Source organism: Callorhinus ursinus, unplaced genomic scaffold (genome assembly GCF_003265705.2).
Source record: "Callorhinus ursinus isolate GAN/ISIS: 27379988/994484 unplaced genomic scaffold, GSC_fseal_2.0 scaffold14, whole genome shotgun sequence".
In the NCBI taxonomy this organism is placed as follows: domain Eukaryota; kingdom Metazoa; phylum Chordata; class Mammalia; order Carnivora; family Otariidae; genus Callorhinus; species Callorhinus ursinus.
The window spans coordinates 40,402,432-40,414,299 of NW_027397076.1; the positions used below are offsets into that span (position 1 = coordinate 40,402,432).

Below are 11,868 nucleotides of genomic sequence, written 5' to 3' on the forward strand. Positions count from 1 at the left end.
TTTAATGAAAACAGAGCATTTTAACAGGTTCTATGCAGACATGGTTCTAATATTGATTTGCTGTCACCTTATTTTTTAAAAGGGGGTGGTGGTGGGGAGACACAGAGGCTAGATTAACCTGGCCCCAACGCTCAGGATCATAACTTATGAGTTACATAACTCTGATGTCCTTGACTGTACAAAGCATCAATTGAAGCCAATAAAGCCTGTTTCTACCAACATATCAAACTTTCTTTTTGCCTTTTAAAACTATAAAATGGGCACGTACCTGAGGCATAGGCTTCAGGCCAATGGGTTTTTTAAGGGCTGCTTAAGAACCAGAATGAAGGATACATTCTCCAGTTTAAGGATACATTTTACAGTTCAAAGTATGTTCTTCCTTCTAAAAATGTGACACAAAGAATAATTTATACCAACTGCTTTTTATTATCGAGTTTCAGAAACCTTTCACAAGATGGTAAAAAAAAAGGGGGGGGAGGACTTTACAACCACAGCTAATGTTTTTTTTTTCCATTGTTCCCAGTCAGCTCCAAACCCATTGTGTGCAAAGCCCATTTTTCCATGCATCTAAATGATAGATACAGGCTATGAAATTCTTTATTCTATTTGTAGCAGCTTACGCAGGTGCAGCCAAACACAAAGCTTCAGGACAAATTGTACACAAACTTTACAATGTGGGATTTGGATTTAAAATATGAAACATAAAATCTACACAAAACTGATAAAAATCAAGCACAGATACCAGGACTGAAACTTATAACCCATGTGTGAAAGGGAGTCTTGTTTCCTTTCAAGTGCTTTATTCTGCTACAGAACAGTCAAAATGAAGATGTAAAGCTTTGTGGTTAGTTTAAATTATACACTCTGTAGATACTATACCAATTTTAAAAGTTACACATAGACCAACAGATGTCCATCAGTTCATCTGGACTGACCAGACACTCCAGCTGGATCGCTGAAAGCAAACCGGGCAAACATGGAAAGAAAATCCACCTGTGCAATCTGTCTGCAGAGTTTACTGATGGGCACATTGAACTCCTGGCCCATGATGGCTGCTGCTTTCTTCATCAGAGCTATCGTTATAGGCTTCACGCCTCTGACCACCTCCCGAGCCCCGAGTGCTACCAAATTCTTGAAGCTCTACCTCCTCTGTGTCTCCAATTATGTTTGGAACTTCTGGTCTAGATGGCAGAAGATCTTCTAGCTCAGAAAGCTTGTCTGGGTTGATCCAGTTGTTTTCAGGAAACTGCACATTAAACTTTATGTAGAGATCACCTTTTTCAAAGGGATTATGATACTGTGGCATTCCTTCCCCTCGAACTACACAGACACATCCTGGTTCAATTACTTTTCCGGGGGGGTATTTCACCACAATCTGACGTCCATCAAGGTGCTTAAATGTGAACTGAAATCCACATAGAGCTTCAACAAGTCCTATCTTATATGTCATGTGCAAGTCATTCCCATCTCTCTGAAACACCTCATGTTCCTTCTCTTGTAGCAAAAGAACAATGTCTCCTGGTTTCACTCCTGGGGCCTGACCTGCTTCCCCAGTGAATGTAATTCTCTGTCCATGTTTCATGCCTTTGTCTACGTGGACTTCAAGAATCTTGACTTCTTTAATCACCTTCTTCCCCTCACATTTTTTACAGCGGTCCTTTTCATTAATTACCTCTCCTTCTCCATTACAGTCAGAACACACAGACTGCATCTGTTGTACCATTCCTGGAGCCAGCTGTCTGATCATGATGCGTACACCTCGACCCCGACAAGCACTACACTTCTGAACAGCTCCAGACTTTCCACCTTGGCCACTGCATGCACTACAGAGTACATTCTTGCTAAGTTGTAGTTTGGTTGTCTTGCCATTATACAGATCTTCTAAAGACACTTTAAGTGGATGCATCATGTCTTCTCCTCTTCTTCTGCCATTTCGACTTCTACTCTGATTGCCCATGAAGCCGAACAATCCCCCACCAAAAATGTGAGAGAAAATATCATCCATGCCACCACCTCCACCGCTACCTTCCCGAAGACCTTGTTCTCCATATCTGTCATATAATTCACGCTTCTCAGGATTTGACAGTACTTCATATGCAAAACTGATTTCTTTGAATTTGTCACCAGCATTTGGATTCTTATCAGGATGGTATTCCTTGGCTAACTTTCTGTATGCCTTCTTCAGCTCGTTCTCGCTGGCGCCGGGCGGGACGCCCAGGATGTCGTATAGCTTGGTGTCCGCCACGTTTGCCATGGCGGCCGGCCTGGCAGCGCTTAGGGAAGAAGGCGACGGAGTGGACGGAGCGCAGCCAGGCCCACAGCCCACCATTAGTTTTTGATGTAGTATTCCACGATTCATTGTTTGCATATAAGACCCAGTGTGCCATTCAATACATCGTGCCTCTTTAATACCCATCCCCCACTCCCCTCCCCTCTAGAACCCTCAGTTTGTTTCTCAGAGTCCATAGTCTCTCATGCTTCATCTCCCCCTCCGATTTTCCCCCCTTCGTTTTTCCCTTCCTACTATCTTCTCTCTCTCTCTCTTTAATATATAGTGTATTATTTGTTTCAGAAGTACAGATCTGTGATTCAACAGTCTTGCACAATTCACAGCGCTCACCATAGCACACACCCTCCCCAATGTCTATCACCCAGCCACCCCATCCCTCCCACCCCCCACCACTCAGCAACCCTCAGTTTGTTTCCTGAGATTAAGAATTCCTCATATCAGTGAGATCATATGATACATGTCTTTCTCTGTTTGACTTATTTCGCTTAGCGTAATACCCTCTAGTTCCATCCATGTTGCTGCAAATGGCAAGATTTCGGTTTTTTTGATGGCTGCATATTACCATCCTGAAAAGCTCCCCTTTATATTCAATCTTTTCCTCCACCACAGTACCTGATCTGGTTTCTATCCCTATAGTTTTGTGTTTTCTAGAATGTCATATAAATTAAATCATACAGTATATAGTATTTTTTGTCTTATTTCTTTTACTTACTATAATGTTTTTGAAATGTATCTATGCTGTTATGTATATTGGTAGCTCCAAAAATATTGGAACCAATATTTTTTTACAAGAAATTAATTCAAGGGAGTTAATAGGCAACACGGTAATCTAAATTGTTCTCCAGAGAAGGATTTTACTGAACTAGTTCCGGGGAGCATCAGTTCTATAAAATAAGATTCTCACCCCCCTATTCAAACTGTCTTTCAACCCATTAATAACTTGTATATCATCTTTTATATTTCAAATCCTTATTTTTTTTCCTTTTTTAAAATGAAAGCTCTAAACCAGAGGTTCACTGTTTTTCAGAAAAGTAAACTTTGATTAAACACGTATGGAAGTACTTCATGCTATATCTCCTGCCTGGAGATTCATTTCAGTATATCTAAGGTTCAGAAAAATTCTGGATTAAAGAAATCTAACTAATGTTGTTGAACTCAGCATTTTCCAAATTATTTAAACTATAGAACAGCACTGCCCCATAGAATTTTCTATAGTGATAGAAATGTTCTATTTCTGTGGTGTCCAATATAGTAGCCATTAGCCATCTGTGGCTTTCGAACATTTAAAGTGCAACTGAGGAATTGAATTTTTAATTTTCCTTAATTTAAATTTGAATTGAAATAGCCCCATGTGACTAGTGGCTTTGTTTGTAGTGAACAGTGCAATTGTAGAGTCTTTTAAAATCTTCCATTCATAATATTTTTTACAGTCTCACTGAGCTATTATTCCACATAGGATTGACTACATAATTTGCAGGGCCCAAGCCAAAATGAAAACATGAGCCCCTTGTTCAAAAAGTAGGAAAAAACATGTTATTAAATGTGCTTAAGTATAAAGCATTTTCCCTTTCTTCTGTGGTCTCTCTATTGACTTGTCATGATAGTTTTTTATTTGCTATTTGCTATTGTTCTTAGTAAAGGTAAAACTGTAAATTGTTGTGTTCTTGTTGGAAAGAAGGATTTGGCCATGAAAACTATTCCAGGCAGAGGAAAGAGCATGGGCAAAGGTCCTGAGGTAGGAAGCATGAGTTTGGCATGTTCAGTGACATGCCAAACATGCCAAACAAACAGCAAGGAGGCCAGTGTGGCTGCAGCAGAGAGAGAGCAAGGGACAGGGAAAAAGGAGGTGTGTTTCCAGACATCAGCAGGGTCTACATTGCATGGAGTCTTGGTGGGAATTGATTTTTTTTTAATTGTGGTAAAATACACATGACATAAAATTTACCATGTGAACCGTTTTTAGGTATAGTTTGATAGTGTTAAGTATATTTGCATTTTTGTGCAACCTGTATACTTAAAAATGGTGAAAATGGCAAAAAACAAAACCAAAAACAACTGTAAATTGTTCGTTTGAATCTTGCCATTCATCTATGTATTGTGTAGCACAGGAATAAAATACAAGAGCATTTAAATTTTATGTGGAATTTTCAAAATTGCATAATTCATAATTCATAGTTTCTACATGCATTCATTTTTTTTGTTCTTACCAGAACAGTGAAAATGCTGCACAAAATTTATCTGAGGGTTTTTATTTCACTTGGTAAATCACATTCCACCAATGCTCTCCACCTTAGGCTTAGAGCTGAGTAAGGAGAAACTAAAAGGAAAAGGATGTATGGGTTGCCCAGTCCTTCCCTCTGCTTTTACTTCATCATTTTTAGCATAAGTGGCTGGCTGATACAGGGAAGTAGCATGAATAAAAAAGGACAAGACAGGGTTTCTTGACTGTGTTTCTTAGAACATTATTGCCTTTTTTCTGTGTTTAAAACAAGTTCTGATTCAAACAGAAAGCAAGACCTTTCGGGGCTGCCAGAATCCCAACTTACTTAGATATAGATGAAAAATGATTACCCTGTACTTAGGTACTCTTTGCACCTTGCTGAGCTGCCACGCACTGTGAGTCCACCAGATTCTATGCTCACGGGGCATCAGGAATGCTATGTGCAAATGAAGGGGCAAGGAGTGGGATGGATACCCATTTTGTGGATATTTCCTTTGCTGATGTGCATACTCATTGTTCCCTTGGACTTCACATGCAAAACACAAGTTCAAAGATGAAACTTTTAAGAATTTGAAGAAGCCAACAACAGAATACTAGACCAAGGGCAGAGCTTTTCTCAGTGTGATGCTCTGCGTGACTGTACAGATTGCATAACCTTGAAGCTGGCCATGATCCACTGGAACGTAGTTTAGTAAATACTGCTCTCCCCCAGTATATGGTTTCCTCCTTTGTAGAGTGGCGATAGTAACATCACCCACTTCACACGATGTTGTGGCAATTAAATGACTTAATATATGAATTAGTCAGCAACTATCAAAACAACGTTGCATAACAAACAACTCTAAAACCCAGTGGCTTACAGCAGCAAGCATCTTCTCTCACTTACAGGCCTGTAGTTAGGCCGGTTGGATGAGTTTCAGGCTGTAGGTCAGCCAGGGCTTGTCTCCAAGCTTTGGGCTTGGGTCTGCTTCACAGTTTTCCACCTTCTCTTGGAGCCAGCAACGCCCAGATCACGTTCTCCTCATGGTGGATCAGAGGAGCATAAGAGAGGGGCAAGCACACGGCCCATTGAGAACTACTGCTCACCTCACATCTGCAGGCATTCCAATGATCAAAGCAAGTCACATGGTCTCAGTCACTGGGCAGGGATGTCGACTCCCTCAACAGGGAGAGGAGCATGAATATTTGCTAAATCAGAATCCAATCTATTATGGTACTACCCTTTGGGCTTAGTTTCCCAACTTGTTTTTCTGATTCTGTATCCTGTGTGGCACTATGAGAAAGATGAATATGAAGTTGCTGCCAAGTTTTCTGAATCTGGACTCTACCAGGAGATTGTGTGTCTGTGGGTCTATTGTTTCATATACTGGGAGGACCTCTTCAGAGAGCTGGCTGACTCATCATATGCCGTGATCTCTCTACAATACAGAGTAAAGGAGAATCTGGGAGGACAGTGAGGAAGACACAGTGGTGTTCCTGGGTGCTGGGACTGATAGGGGTCACTACCAGGCTCAACAGGAGTTGTGGTATTGGCTCCTGGGCATACACTCCTGAGGGCACAAATGCAGCAGTCAGACTCAGCATGCTGAAAAATGAGACTTTAACACTCCCTACACCCTATAAGAACCACACACATTGATACAATGGCTTCACTGTGCAGAATGACAAGACAGGTAGGCGCGGGACTAAAAAGACTCTGCTATGTAGATGCCTTCAGGCACACCACAACAAAAGTCACCAGGAGTTCTATCAGCCTCTTTTTTTGAAGTATTCTTAAAAAAAGGTAGATTTTTTGCTTGATTATTATTTGTTATAATAAATGCTACAGAAAGTGAGGAATGTAACAACCATCTACATTGTCTATGAAGAGATGTAAACTTTCCAACTCAGAAACTCTTGAAGGAGCATTTGCTTTTACAACAGAAACTTTTTTGGCTCTCAGATTCTGAAGAGAGGAAAAATCAAAGGAAATAATTACATAGTTAACATGCTTTGTTATATGTAGTTTGACCTGGCGTATAGACACCACTGATTTATAAATCACTGAATTGTTGAACAAATGTCTCTAGCTTTAGCACTTTTTTTGTGGATGCAAATGTGGATGCTCTTCTCAATGACCAACAAGTCCTTCAGACACGAGGCAAATATGTCCCCATGACAAAATATACATCCCTCATCCCCAGTCTCATAAAACCAAAGATTATGGCTTATATCCTGATGAGGTAGGACCACTATCATGCTGTCATCCATACCTTAACTGTGGCAGCTGCCAGGGATGTTATTCTGCAGCTGATGTGGTATGGTGCTGGTGTCCAAAGGCATAATTACAAGGGCATTGTTTAGTATGTTGCCGTAAATCGCAGCTCTATCTTCTGACTAGAGCCCAAAAGTCCATTTAGTTCATTCTGTGGCCATGGATTTTAGCATTTGAGCTGGTCTGGCACCTGGAACAGAAGTTCTTAATTGGAAAAGAGCTTCAGGGGATCTGTGAAGCCAAGAAACGTGTATGGAAAATTAGGGCACATATGTATTAAGAAATTTACTAGGAAGTATGTCCACAGCTTTTAATAAATTCTCAAAGGGGTTGATGACACAAAAAGCCCATGAACTACTAATTTAGAACATTGTTTATAGGGGAAATAGCTTTTCAGATCCAGAGAAACAACTTACAAACAAACTTTTGGAAGCCAGCCTGTTGGGAAGTTGAGGGCTACAAATGTATCTTGTAATGATGAGCCATACCAAAATATGATTTTATGAGAATTTCAGTAAATGTTTGCTTTGATTTTGCACTCAGTCCAAATTGATCTTAAAGTGTTCTTACATTTCTTATCTGCTCTCCTTCTCCTTGAAATTATCCAAGGTACCTAGGGGCTCCAATATCAGATATTCTTATAAATAAAAAACTTAGGCTTTTGTATTTCTTATTTTGCATCTAAACTATATCCAAGTCCCCAAAGGCCCTTTGCTCTGGAGAATCGACAGGCCAGAGGCAAGAGAGAGAGAGTGCAAAGCTGTGGTTGAATGTGAAAAATAGAAGTTTGGGGCTGAGGACACTCTGTCAGAGAGTGACACGGTTGATCTTTAGGGACTTGTAAATAATTCTGAATAAACTCAGCCCTGACCCAAGCCTTTTTAAGGCTCAAAAAACCAAGGGCTAATTTTGTGTGTTCTTGCTGAATTTTCACATGGTCCATGGTGTCTGCTTCCAGCTGGAACTGGACCTGGAAATACTTATACTGAAATAACATTAGCAAGGGAGCCCCTGTGAGGTTTCTGATCAAGCAGGAACCAAGAAAAACTGAACATCCCAGGAGACTGCCTCATATATTATTTTCATCTTTTCTTCCGCCCCATCCTAAGAAAGTCTCTGGGCTGACAAAGATCTGTCTATGGAGACAGATCAGCCTTAGATCTCTTCGGAAATCCCAGCATTAAAGAAGCTTACAACAAAGTGAGTTTATCTGCCGAGGAATTGCTCAAGCAATTGCCCCTCCCAACAATGTTGGCATTCCCATTTGGGAATGGGGGCTGCCATATTTTTGAGTTAATTTTTTTTTTTTCCTGACAATGAATTAAGTGACAGTGATTTCCGACAAAGTAAGTGAACTTTTTTTGAAGGAGCAGCCTCTGAGTTCTAGATCAGGTTATGTTTCTGGTTTCTTTCGAAAAGCAATTTATGTATTTATTTTTGCATAGAGTCTGCTAAGATTACTAGGAGGCAGAACATGTATCAATCCAAATGTAAATACTAATTTTACATGACCCCTATTAGACTTCTATATTCTATTTATTCCCCTACTACATACTGTGGCCAGTAATCCCTTAAGAGAATATTTTGTGTTGGCAAGAGGGGTGACTGCATGCAGAGGTGCAACAAGTTTTAACAGGAGCAACAGGAGCAAAGAAGCTAGCTCCAGGCATCCACCGCTGAGCTCTTTGCTTCTGCATTTACCTGGCAGGGGTGGTGGGTCCCGTCAGCAACTTCTCCACAGACTAGGGCACATGAGAAATGACAGAAGTGCCCCCTCCCAGCTCTGGTGTCTACTGCCAGTTGGAATCAGTTTTGTCCTGGGCTAAGGGAGGTGGGGCATGTCTGTATCAAGCATTTTGCCTGTGTGTCACGCTGTGCTATTTATTGGATACAAAACCAACTGATCACATTTTCACATTTTGTAGCAAAATTGTACTTTGAAAATATAACACTTTTGAGGGAAGAAACAGGAAGAAAAAGATGTTTCCAGAAATCTAAACAAAAAGAGAACTCTCAAATCTTAGCTAAGCTGGGAAATGCTTTTTCATATTTTCGTTTTCCTAACAGATACCCAATTAACCAAAAGAGTTTTCTGAGTGATTTCAGGTAAACAAATAGAATATTCTCTTTTGAATACTCCAAAGTTGAACTATCACATCATATTATGAGCTCGTCATGGGCAAACACTCTATTTTGTTTATCTTCAGGTTACTGCATTTTTTTTGTTTCTTTGTTTGTTCTTAATTCCTCAGAGCCTGGCAGGGTACTGGCGCATAGGAGAGGCTTCATAAATGTTTATTTCATTTGCTCAGTTTGGTCAAATGGGGCATACAGACTTCTAGGGTTTAAGCTCATATTTCAAGCATGAACATCTTTGGGCAAAACTGTTACGTGGAAAAATGTGCCTCCAAAATCCACCTACTGTCCTTGTCACTGCGTACATCCCAGATGCCAGTACAATTTTGCTGTTCTCTCGTGGAGAGATTTTGTATTTCCACTGCAACACTGTCACTGGGACTATTTCTCTTAATGAAGCAGTTTCGTGATAAATTAAGAGCAAGTCATGGTGATACAGTGGGGGAGATCTCCACATCACTTATTTGCTTTGAGCCCCTGGGAATGATAACTTGTGGTAATAGGGGAGATATTTTAGGGTGTGGTGCCTTGCAAAACCGCTGGGATCACAAATCACATCACGCGGGAAACAGCCCTAGTTTCAGTCTTAATTTTAAGGACTAGAAAGGAAGCAACATAATACCCCTGAGACAACACAGTCTTTCCCCTCATTTTGCAGATGGGAACATTGAAAAATAGATCATAAATGACTACTGAATTTGACATTATGAGTTAGGGTTGGAGTTGGAAATAAAAATAAGAGACTGTACTACACGTTCTATCATATTAAGCCTTTCTTTACCCCATGATGTATAAATTAACTTGACCTACAATGCTGACTCTTTCTTTAGAAAGTGGTAATTATATATCCCCATGATTAATATATGTAATAAGTATAAATCCTGGCAATATCCAGTTTTCTAAGTAAGTACACATTATGTTCATGAAGCTCAATAAACCTTTTATAATTCAAATATAATGACAATTTTTTGAGGGAAATCATATTTGCTATGTACTAAATTTGGATGAAGTATTTTTTTCTCCATATGTCTGTCATTTCACCTTGATGTTGAGGATTGGTTAATGAAATTTTTATTTGACTGTGACATTAACATAATATTTATATGGACAGTCTTACTGATTTTTAAAAGCTACTTCAAGGGTATATTTTGCAATAAATTACAATTTATGTTAAATTATCCTTGCATAATTTTAATATTCCAGCTTTTCCTCAAAAACAGAGTAGAGGGGTGCCTGGGGGGCTCAGTTGTTAAGCGTCTGCCTTCGGCTCAGGTCATGATCCCAGGGTCCTGGGATCGAGCCTGGCATTGGGCTCCCTGCTCCGTGGGAAGCCTGCTTCTCCCTCTCCCACTCCCCCTGTTTGTGTTCCCTCTCTCACTGTGTCTCTCTCTGTCAAATAAATAAATAAAATCTTAAAAAAAAAAGAGTAGAATGCAGAAGAGTAAAACTGGCCCACTTTCTTACACCATACACAAAAATAAAGTCAAAATGAATTAAAAACCTAAATGTGAGACCTGACACCATAAAAATCCTAGAGGAAAACATAGGCAGTAGTCTCTTTGACATTGGCATTAGCAACTTTTTTCTAGATATGTCTCCTAAAGCAAGGAAAACAAAAGCAGAAATAAACAATTAGGACTACACAGAAAGAAAACACTTTTGCACAGCAAAGGAAATTACCACAAATCAAAAAGGCAACATACTGAATGAGAGAAGATATTTGCAAATGATATATACAATAAGGGTTTAATATCCAAAATATACAAAGAACTTATAGAACCCAACACCAAATAAATCAAATAAATCCAATTAAAGGTGGGTAGAACACTTGAATAGACACTTTTCCAAGGAAGACATACAGATGGCCAACAGGAAAAGATGCTCAATATCACTAATCATCAGGGAAATGCAAATCAAACCAAAATGAGGTATCATCTCACACTTGTCAGAATGGCTTAAATAAAAAACACAAGAAACAGGGGTGCCTGGGGGGCTCAATTGGTTAAGCAGCAGGCTCTTGGTTTTAGCTCAGGTCGTGATCTCATGTGTTGTGAGACTGAGCCCCAGGTCGGGCCCAGGCTTGAAGATAATTTTCCCCTGCCCCTTCCCTCACTTGTGCACACACTTTCTCTCTCTCTCTCTCAAATAAATAAAACTTTACAAAAAAAGACAAGAAACATCAAGTGCTGGTGGGGATGTGGAGAAAAAGGAACACTCATGCATTGTTGGCGGGAATGTAAATTTGTACAGCCATTGTGGAAAATAGTGTGGGGGTTCCTCAAAAAATTAAAAGTAAAAATACCATCTGATCCAGTAATTCCACTACAGGGTATTTATCCAAAGAAAATGAAAAACACTAATTCAAAAAGATATATATCCCCCTAGGTTTATTGCAGCATTATTTACAATAGCCAAGATATGGAAGAAACAATTGATAGATGAATGGATAAAGACCATGTGATATATATATTACATATATATGTATACGTATATTATATATACATCTGTGTGTGTATGTATATATATATATATATATATAAAGTTGTAGAATGAATATGTCATAGGATGAAAGATACAGCAAGGGGAATACAGTCAATGATATTGTAATAACATTGTGTGATGACAGATGGGAGCTGCACTTGTGAGCATAGCATAATGCGCAGAGTTGTCAAATCACTATGTTGTACACCTGAAACTAATGTAACATTGTATGTCAACTATACTTCCAAAAAGAAGCACAGGGTAGAATAAAAACAACCACTTAAGTTTTTTTAAGTCTTTAACTTTGGGGGGTGAGCAGGCTTCTTCATAAGTAAACTATCTTATTAATGAGGTTTTATCAAATTTATGTAACAAAATTTATTTAACAATGTGATTTAAGATACAGAAATATTCTTTTTTTTTAAGATTTTTAAAATGTATTTATTTGTTAGAGAGAGCACAAGCAGGGGGAGGGGGACAGGAAGA

The 11,868-nt window shown here is 39.3% G+C and overlaps 1 pseudogene; it reads right to left on the reverse strand.

Annotated features, from left to right (window-relative positions):
• Positions 1-403: 403 nt before the first annotated feature.
• LOC112832619 (dnaJ homolog subfamily A member 2 pseudogene) lies at positions 404-2,316 on the reverse strand (annotated as a pseudogene).
• Positions 2,317-11,868: the final 9,552 nt, after the last annotated feature.